Source organism: Sapajus apella, unplaced genomic scaffold (genome assembly GCF_009761245.1).
Source record: "Sapajus apella isolate SASKATOON/1434 unplaced genomic scaffold, GSC_monkey_1.0 scaffold82, whole genome shotgun sequence".
Classification (NCBI taxonomy): domain Eukaryota; kingdom Metazoa; phylum Chordata; class Mammalia; order Primates; family Cebidae; genus Sapajus; species Sapajus apella.
In genome coordinates this window covers 7,226,411-7,234,298 of record NW_022437022.1, presented here as the reverse complement: position 1 = coordinate 7,234,298, position 7,888 = coordinate 7,226,411, and positions in this window count along the sequence as shown.

Genomic DNA, 7,888 nt, shown 5'->3' with positions numbered 1-7,888 from the left:
GGGTGGGTGTGAATGTGTGTGTGTGGTGTGTGAGTGGATGGTAGGTGTGTTGTGTACATGGTGTGGTGTGTGTGTGTTTGTGGGTGGGTGTGAATGTGTGTGTGTGGTGTGTGAGTGGATGGTAGGTGTGTTGTGTACATGGTGTGGTGTGTGTGTGTGTTTGTGGGTGGGTGTGTATGTGTGTAGGTCTGTGGAGTTATTCCTCTGGTTCTCATACCCACCATGCGATGTCTTGTTGACACAGAGCTCTGTTTAAAAAGTCAGCCTCTGCCTCCACTGCCAAGTTTCTCCGAGTTTTTAATGTTGCCGTGTGCATCCTGGAATGCAGTACTTGACACTGGTGCTTATTAGCGGGTGGGGACCCTGCTGGTCCTGGTCATCAAGTGATCTCTTCTTCTTTATCATGATAATACACCTCTTTTGGAAGCCCTACATTGCCGTCAGAATCACCAAGGAGCATGCAGTTAGTGAGCAAAAATTCAATACCAGCCTCTGGCAACACTAACTCCAAATGTGTCCCTATTACTAATTACAGTATAATGGCCCTATAGGCAAGGGATGGACTGACTGTGTAACTGTGACTTTGTGCAGCTCAGCCCTGAAGTATAAAAAGTTCCTTCTTTTTTTTTTTTTTTTTGAGATGTAGTCTCACTCTGTCACCCAGGCTGGAGTGACAGCAATGGCATGATCTCAGCTCACTGCAACCTTTGCCTCCTGGGTTCAAGCGATTCTCCTGTCTCAGCCTCCCGAGTAGCTGGGATTACAGGCATGCACCACCACACTCGGCTGTTTCTGTATTTTTAGTAGAGACAGGGTTTCACCATGTTGGTCAGGCTGGTCTCAAACTCCCGACCTCAGGTGATCCACCCACCTTGGCCTCCGAAAGTGCTTTCTATCAAAGCACTTTGGAACTTAAAAAAGGTGTCCTCACCATTGAGTTGTAAAGACACTTGTCTCAGTGGATTAGCATCCTGCGTGTTCTGCCCTGAAATGTTACCTTAGCTAGAAATCTAAGCGTGAACACCCATTGCCCTGCAAGACCAGGACACGAGTCTGTTGCCAAAACCCTAGCTGAATTTTCCAGGAAGAGCCCATTTGAAGACTAGGGATGTCTTATCTTCCTCTAATTGCCTCTTAGCCTCTTCTCCATTCCACTCCATCAGATCATTCCAAAATGGAGGAAATGAATGCTTATATAATCTGTTAGAGGAAGCCCGCCGAGGCCTAACTCATAGAAGATCTGCAGTGAACATTTGCGGCTCATAAAGATGCTGAAAACTGCCAATTTCACCCTCATCAGAACCAGGCGAACAAAAAAAGGAGAAGTGTACTTACTTTAATGTGTGTAAGGAGTGCTAAGCAGTGACATAAGGTAATTTGTTTGTACCACAAACAGTTTCAAAACATAGGCTTTATTATCGGTTTTACAAATAAGAAAACTCAAGCTCAGAAAGGCAATTTTTTACTTTTTATTTTTATTTTATTTTTTATTTTTTGGAGATGGGATCTTGCTATATTGCCCAGGCTGGTCCTAAACTCCTAGACTCAAGTGATCCTCCTTCCTTGGCCTCACAAAGTGCTGGGATTATAGGCATGAGCCACTGTGTCCAGCCAAAAAGGCTATGTAATTTATGATCACAGCAGTAGAAAAGCCATAATTTGAACTCAAGCATTTCTGACCTAGAATCTTAAACTAATTCCACTATATCTGCTGCTTCTGTGTGGTACTTGTTTACAAGGCAAACAAGAATAGAAAAGGATTTTTGTATAGACACCTTTAACCAAGTTGGAGTTTCCTTCTATTTCTAGTTAACTGAGAGATCTTATCATGAATAGATACTGAATCTCACAATGCTTTCTCTTGGTGTTTTGCAATGAAAATATGATTTGACTTTGGGTTTGGTTTTTTGGTTTTTGCTATTGTATTTTGTTGTTTTAGTTTGTTAATGTGGTGAATTATACAGTTTGATTTTCACATTTTAAACCAATTTTGCATTCCTGGGATAAACTCCAGTTGGCTATAATATGTCATTCTTGTTATATATTGTTGGATACAATTTGCTAAAAATCTGTTAAGAATTTCTGCAACTATGCTCATGATGATATTAGTCTGTAGTTTTTTTATAATGTCTTTGCTGGTTTTATTATCCTTTATCATTTATTATAAGGTAATGTTAGCCTCCTAGTGTGACACGTGAAGTACTCTCTTCTTTGTCTGGAAGACTTCGGGTAGAACTGAATTTTTTTTTTAATGATTGGTATGACTCACCAGTGAAGCCATCCATGCTTGAAATTTTCTGTGTGGGAAAGTTTGTAACAACAAATTCAATGTTTTTAGTACATACAGGACTATTTAAGTCATCTATCTCTTTTTGAGTGAGCTTTGGTAATTTATGTCTCTCAAGAAATGGTCCATTTCATCTAAGTTGTCAAATTTATTGACATAAAATTGTTCACAATAGTCCTTTATTATCTTTTAATATCTGTAGAATCTGTAATGATATCACATCTCTAATTTTTTATATTAGCAATTTGTGTCTTCTTTTTTTCCTGATCAGCATGGCTAAGATTTATCAATTTTATTGATTTTTCTTAAAGATAAATATTCTCTATTGTTTTTCAAGTATATATATTAACTTCTTTTTTTCTTCTCTTCTACTTACTTTGAAATTACTTTGCTTTTTAAAAAACTGTTTGTTTCCCAAGTTGGAAGGTGAAGTCACTGATTTAAGACTTTCCTTCTTTTCTGATATAATTCAGTGCCCTAACTTTCCCAAGTACTACTTTAGTGGCATGTCATAAATTGTTATATGCTGCATTTGCATTTTAATTCCATTGAAAACACTTTTTAATTTCTCCTTTGAATTCTTCTTTGATCTATGAGGTTTTTTTAGAAGTGCGTGTTTCATTTTCAAAGATCTGGATTTTCTAGAAATTTTTTTATTGATATCTAATTTAATTTCATTGACTCGGAGAACATTTACTGTATCCTTATTTGCAATTATTGAGACTTCTTTTATGGCTAATTATATTATCTAAGTAAATGCTCTGTGTGGATTTACTTAGATAAAGTACATATACACTTGAAAAGAATGTGGTTACTGCTATTGTTAAGTGGAGTATTCCATAAATGTTAACTAGGTCAGGCTCATTAACAGTGTTGTTCAGGTCCTCTTCTATATCTTTGACAATTTTTCTATCAACTTGTTCTTTTCATTATTAATAAAGAGGTATTAAAATCTCTAACATGCTTGTGGTCTGGCTGTTTCTCCTTGCAGTTCTATCAGTTTTTGCATTACGTATTTTGAAGCTCTGTTATTTGGCATATAAGTGTTTATAATTGTTATAACCTCTGGAATTGACCCCTTTATCATTATGAAACGATCTTCTTTATTTCTGTTAATTCCTTTGTTCTGAAATCTACCTTGTCAGTTATCATTATAGCCATCCCAGTTTTCTTTTGAGTAATGGCCCCATTAGCATAGTGTTAGCATCCTTTTTTTCAATAGTTTTACTCCAGTTTGTCAAGAATTAGAAGTCTTCTGGACTTTTTTATTTTTTCTTTTTTAGACTCTGATTCTAAAAGACAATTGACATTGCCTTTCCTTGATCTCAGCTACATGGATACAGTGGAGGCAGGAGGACTTTTCAGGTTCTTCCCAGCCTGTGACACTTCATGTCACCAGTGGGACTGGTGGGGCTAGGATAGCTCCATAAGTTCCCAACAGTTAGTTCTCTACTGGAGTTAGAACATTTGACCTATGAACCCCATCCCACCTTTCATTCTATTCGCTTCTGAATCTTCATATTCAGCCCAAGAAACGCCTCTCACTTTCCTGATTGGTCTCACTCTTCTAAGTGTAATAGTGGTGTACCTAATTAGACAGTACCCAAAGGTAGTGTAGGGAACAGGGTGGGGGTCCCCTTATTTGAAGTGGGCTTACAATCATGGGAGAGATTCAGCTGTTAGTGCAGTCAACTCTAAATGATCAACTGGTTGAGATACAACATAAAAAAGAAAGTAGAGTTGAACGAGGCAGTGAGCCTGGTGAGGAGGAGAAAGGTAACAAGGTACCCTGAAGACAATTAGTTAATGACTACAGACATTTATCTTTCTGTGTTCAGAGGGCTAAAAGCACTATGCAGGAGTAGATGCTTGTCAGATGTTGGCATTAGCCAACCCTTCTTCTAAGCTCCTCCCCAGCCATTCATCGATGTCATGCAAGCTCTCTGGTGGCCACGGCTCCAGACCTTCTTCTCTCATTCGAGCTCACCTACTTCTACCCTTAGGTGCACTGCTGCATTCTCTGACTTCATCTTAAAGTTGTCTCTCATTCTTCCCACTAAAACTGCTGGAAGCAGAGATAGTACGAGCCTTACTCCCCACCCCCAAAATCCCAACACATTTTGATGAGTATTTGTCCCATCTTTTGCAAGACCCATGGGTCTCTGCTGCCACCTAACTTTTTAGACCAACAGCACACCCTGCAGACCAGAGACTGCAAACTCACAGCCCCAGGCCAAGTCTGTTCTTCAGGGGTATTTATGGAAACATACATTGTACTTCTATCTTTCATTTCCAAAATTTTAAAAGTAAGGAGATTTTACATTAAAATGTTCATTTCCAGCATATCTTGAAAAATCAGAATCTCTGGCAACACAGGATTGGTCTTTCTAAATGGCAACTCTCTTTAAATGGGCACTTGCTGTCTTGGTGGCCATAGTCACCACCATCTGGCTTCCCTCACATTCTTTATCTGCTTGGTCCCCATGAACATTTGGCACTGTTACTCCTGCTGCAGATGGAAACTTGTGTAGGATAATTATGGAGAGATGCTTTTTTTCCCTCTTTGTTGGATGTCACAAACATAATGTCCAGATGGAAGAATTATTCTTAAGGGAGCAGGGGTATAAGACATTTGGACTAAGTTATAAACTGTAATTACAAAACTCATCATTTTGTTTTGAGAAGTATTGCTTTAAGCCATTTCTTTTAGACTGCTCACCTGCCTCAATTCTCGGAACTATGATTCAGTCCTGTGTTCATCCTTCAGAATTTTTACGTTTAAAAGGTTGTTTTAAAAACACTTAAATACTGACATACAAACTTTTTCTGGCCACAGCATTTTAAACTAAAATAATATGGAAAGTACATCCCAAGGAAATTTTGAACATTAAGAAAATGCATATTTTACCACATGTTTTCAATTATTTTGGAATGAAGTTGAAGCTGTGGAGACCAAGCTTGGCACTGGGAACCACTGGCCTGGTCACCATCCCCACGGCTTTCATCATATGACACACACGAGCCTTCCAAACAGAGCCTTCCGAGGTCAGCTTCCAAGTGTCATTTGGCCCAGTTCAGGCCTTTTACAAAAAGAGGAAAATATGTATTATCTACCCTCAAGCTCATGCCCCAGTGAATAAACCAGGATGTGAGATTCAGATGCTTCATTTGTCCTGCATATTGGCTCTCAGAGGTGCCAGCTGCCTTCCCACCATCTTACTAGTTTCGTTCTCCATTGGAAACAGAAAAGCCTATTAGGGTAAGACTTTATTTTTCTACACGTGTTGGCTTTGAGAGATGGTTTACTTTGAACACCCACCTAAGCTGAATGAGAGTCTTTCCTGACTCAAAAATGGCACAATATTATTTATGGCCGAGTACAAAGTTTCTTTGGATAAACTATAGTGGAGAGATTCCAGGAAGGAATACTACACTCAAGGGACCCTCGAATGGTCTAGCAGCAGTCGATTTAGTGTGTTCCAGAAGATCCCAAAGAGTCACTCCTTTAGATGTGTAGGAGAAGAATATTTTTTCTTCAACCCCCCATAGGTTTTTAGTTGGAATGCACTACTTAGAACAAAAGACAGATTAACAAGAGAAAAACAAACAGAAGCTTATTAAGATGTATGTCTTATACATACATGACATATAAGACACCCAGAGAATGAGTAATTCTCAAGAGGTAGCCTTGAATTCAGCTTAAAGTCTGCAACAAAGAACAGTTAATTTTTAGAGGAGTGACAAAACAAAACAAAAAAAGGACAAAACAAAGGAAAAGTTCCTGGGGCAGCAACTAGCGAAAGGCAAATAACTGGCAGGTGAAGGCTGTTAGCAAAGCTTGCTCCTGTAGGTGCTTCTGGTACCATGTCCAGACAACAAAGGTCTAAAGTTGTGTTCAGTGCTTAACCTTCATTCTCTCTGGTAGAAGCGTGGCAGGACAACTTTTGTCTTTGCAAATCTATGTCCCACTTTAGGCAAATAGAGAGAGCTCTCCTACATCTGCTTTCTCTTGTCTTCAGCTCAACAAACCTTCATGTTCTGGGCTGCATGTTCTGGTCTCCCACAAACGAACTGTATTCCAGCCACTCCTCAAGAGGCGTAGCAGTTCCGCAGAAGTGTTCGTGGACTGCCTCAAGGAGGAAAAGCCAAGAATGAGGACTCAGCCTCCAACCCAGGCCTCAACTAAAGCAGCTTTGTCTTCATCTGATTTAATACAAGCCTTTAGAGTAATGTTTCATTTAAAGGAAAAAGTCAATGAATGAAACATTTGAAAACCACTGCTTAGGTATAGATAACATCTGGGCACCTAAATACAACCCCACAAAAAGTGTTGCTATTGCTGTTGTTTTTAAACAGCACGCATGACCCAATGTCACCATCCCTCACTCTTAGGGCTCTTTCTTCCCTGAATTTAGTCATGGAAGTCCAAATTGACATGTCAGCCTGCTTCTATTGAGCAATTGCTACCAGATTTACATTGTCAAGTTTCCACTAAAGCTTCAATTAATTATGTATTTTGAACTTTTCATGTTTAACACCAAGCTACAAACGTGAAATTTAAGAAGGATTACTGACATGCAAATAATATGAACAAAGATTCTACATATCTGACTCATGTTTAAGTCACCTCTAATACTCAAAGTCCATCAATTCATCATTCTAACAAAGGAAATGTCAACAAAGTGCAAACATATTTGGATTTCTGATCATGTGGCCCACCACTGAAAACATGAAAATCCTTGGTTACCTCTGAGTTAAGAACGTGACTAATCTGTTAAAAATCTGAATCATCCTGTAAGTTGCCCCAACAAGCCATTCTTCAGCTCTAGCTCCTTAATAAGATGAAGCAGAAAGCTGAGCTCAGAATCCCAAGGGAATGTGTCATTTCACAACAATGGGATGCCACTATGTGCTCTATAACTGTTTCTTAAGTCCAAAACTAGAAACCTTGGTCTAACCCATTTTTCTGTGCTTTGAATAATATATATGCTGAATATTTACAATCTGGACTGTTTGCAAAGTTCTGATTATACCCCATCAAAAGTCCAGTGTCCCAGTGGGTAATACAGAAAGCCAGAAGACAAAAAAAGATGGACCAGGCCAGGCCCAGTAGCTCACACTTGTAATACCAGCACTTTGGGAGACTGAGGTGGATGGATCAGGAGGTCAGGAGTTCAAGGCCAGCCTAGTCAATATGGTGAAACCCGTCTCTATTAAAAACACAAAAAATTAGCTGTGCGTGGTGGCGAGTACCTGTAATCCCAGCTACTCAGGAGGCTAAGGCAGGAGAATCACTTGAAACCAAGAGGCAGAGGTTGTAGTGAGCCAAGATCACGCCACTGCACTCCACCCCAAGCAGCAGTGTGAGACTCCATCTCAAAAAAAAAAAAAAAGATAGACCAGAGGGCCCCAGCAGCAGGGCAGACATATATATCGCATGCCTCACTACTCACTTGCCCTGACCCCTGAGTTTCACCCCTGATTCTTCCCACAGGTAGCAGAACTAAGAACATGTATCGGATAATGCATTAGTCCCTTCTCACATTGTTACAATGAACTACTTGAGACTGGGTAGTTTATAAAGAAAAGAAGTTTAATTGA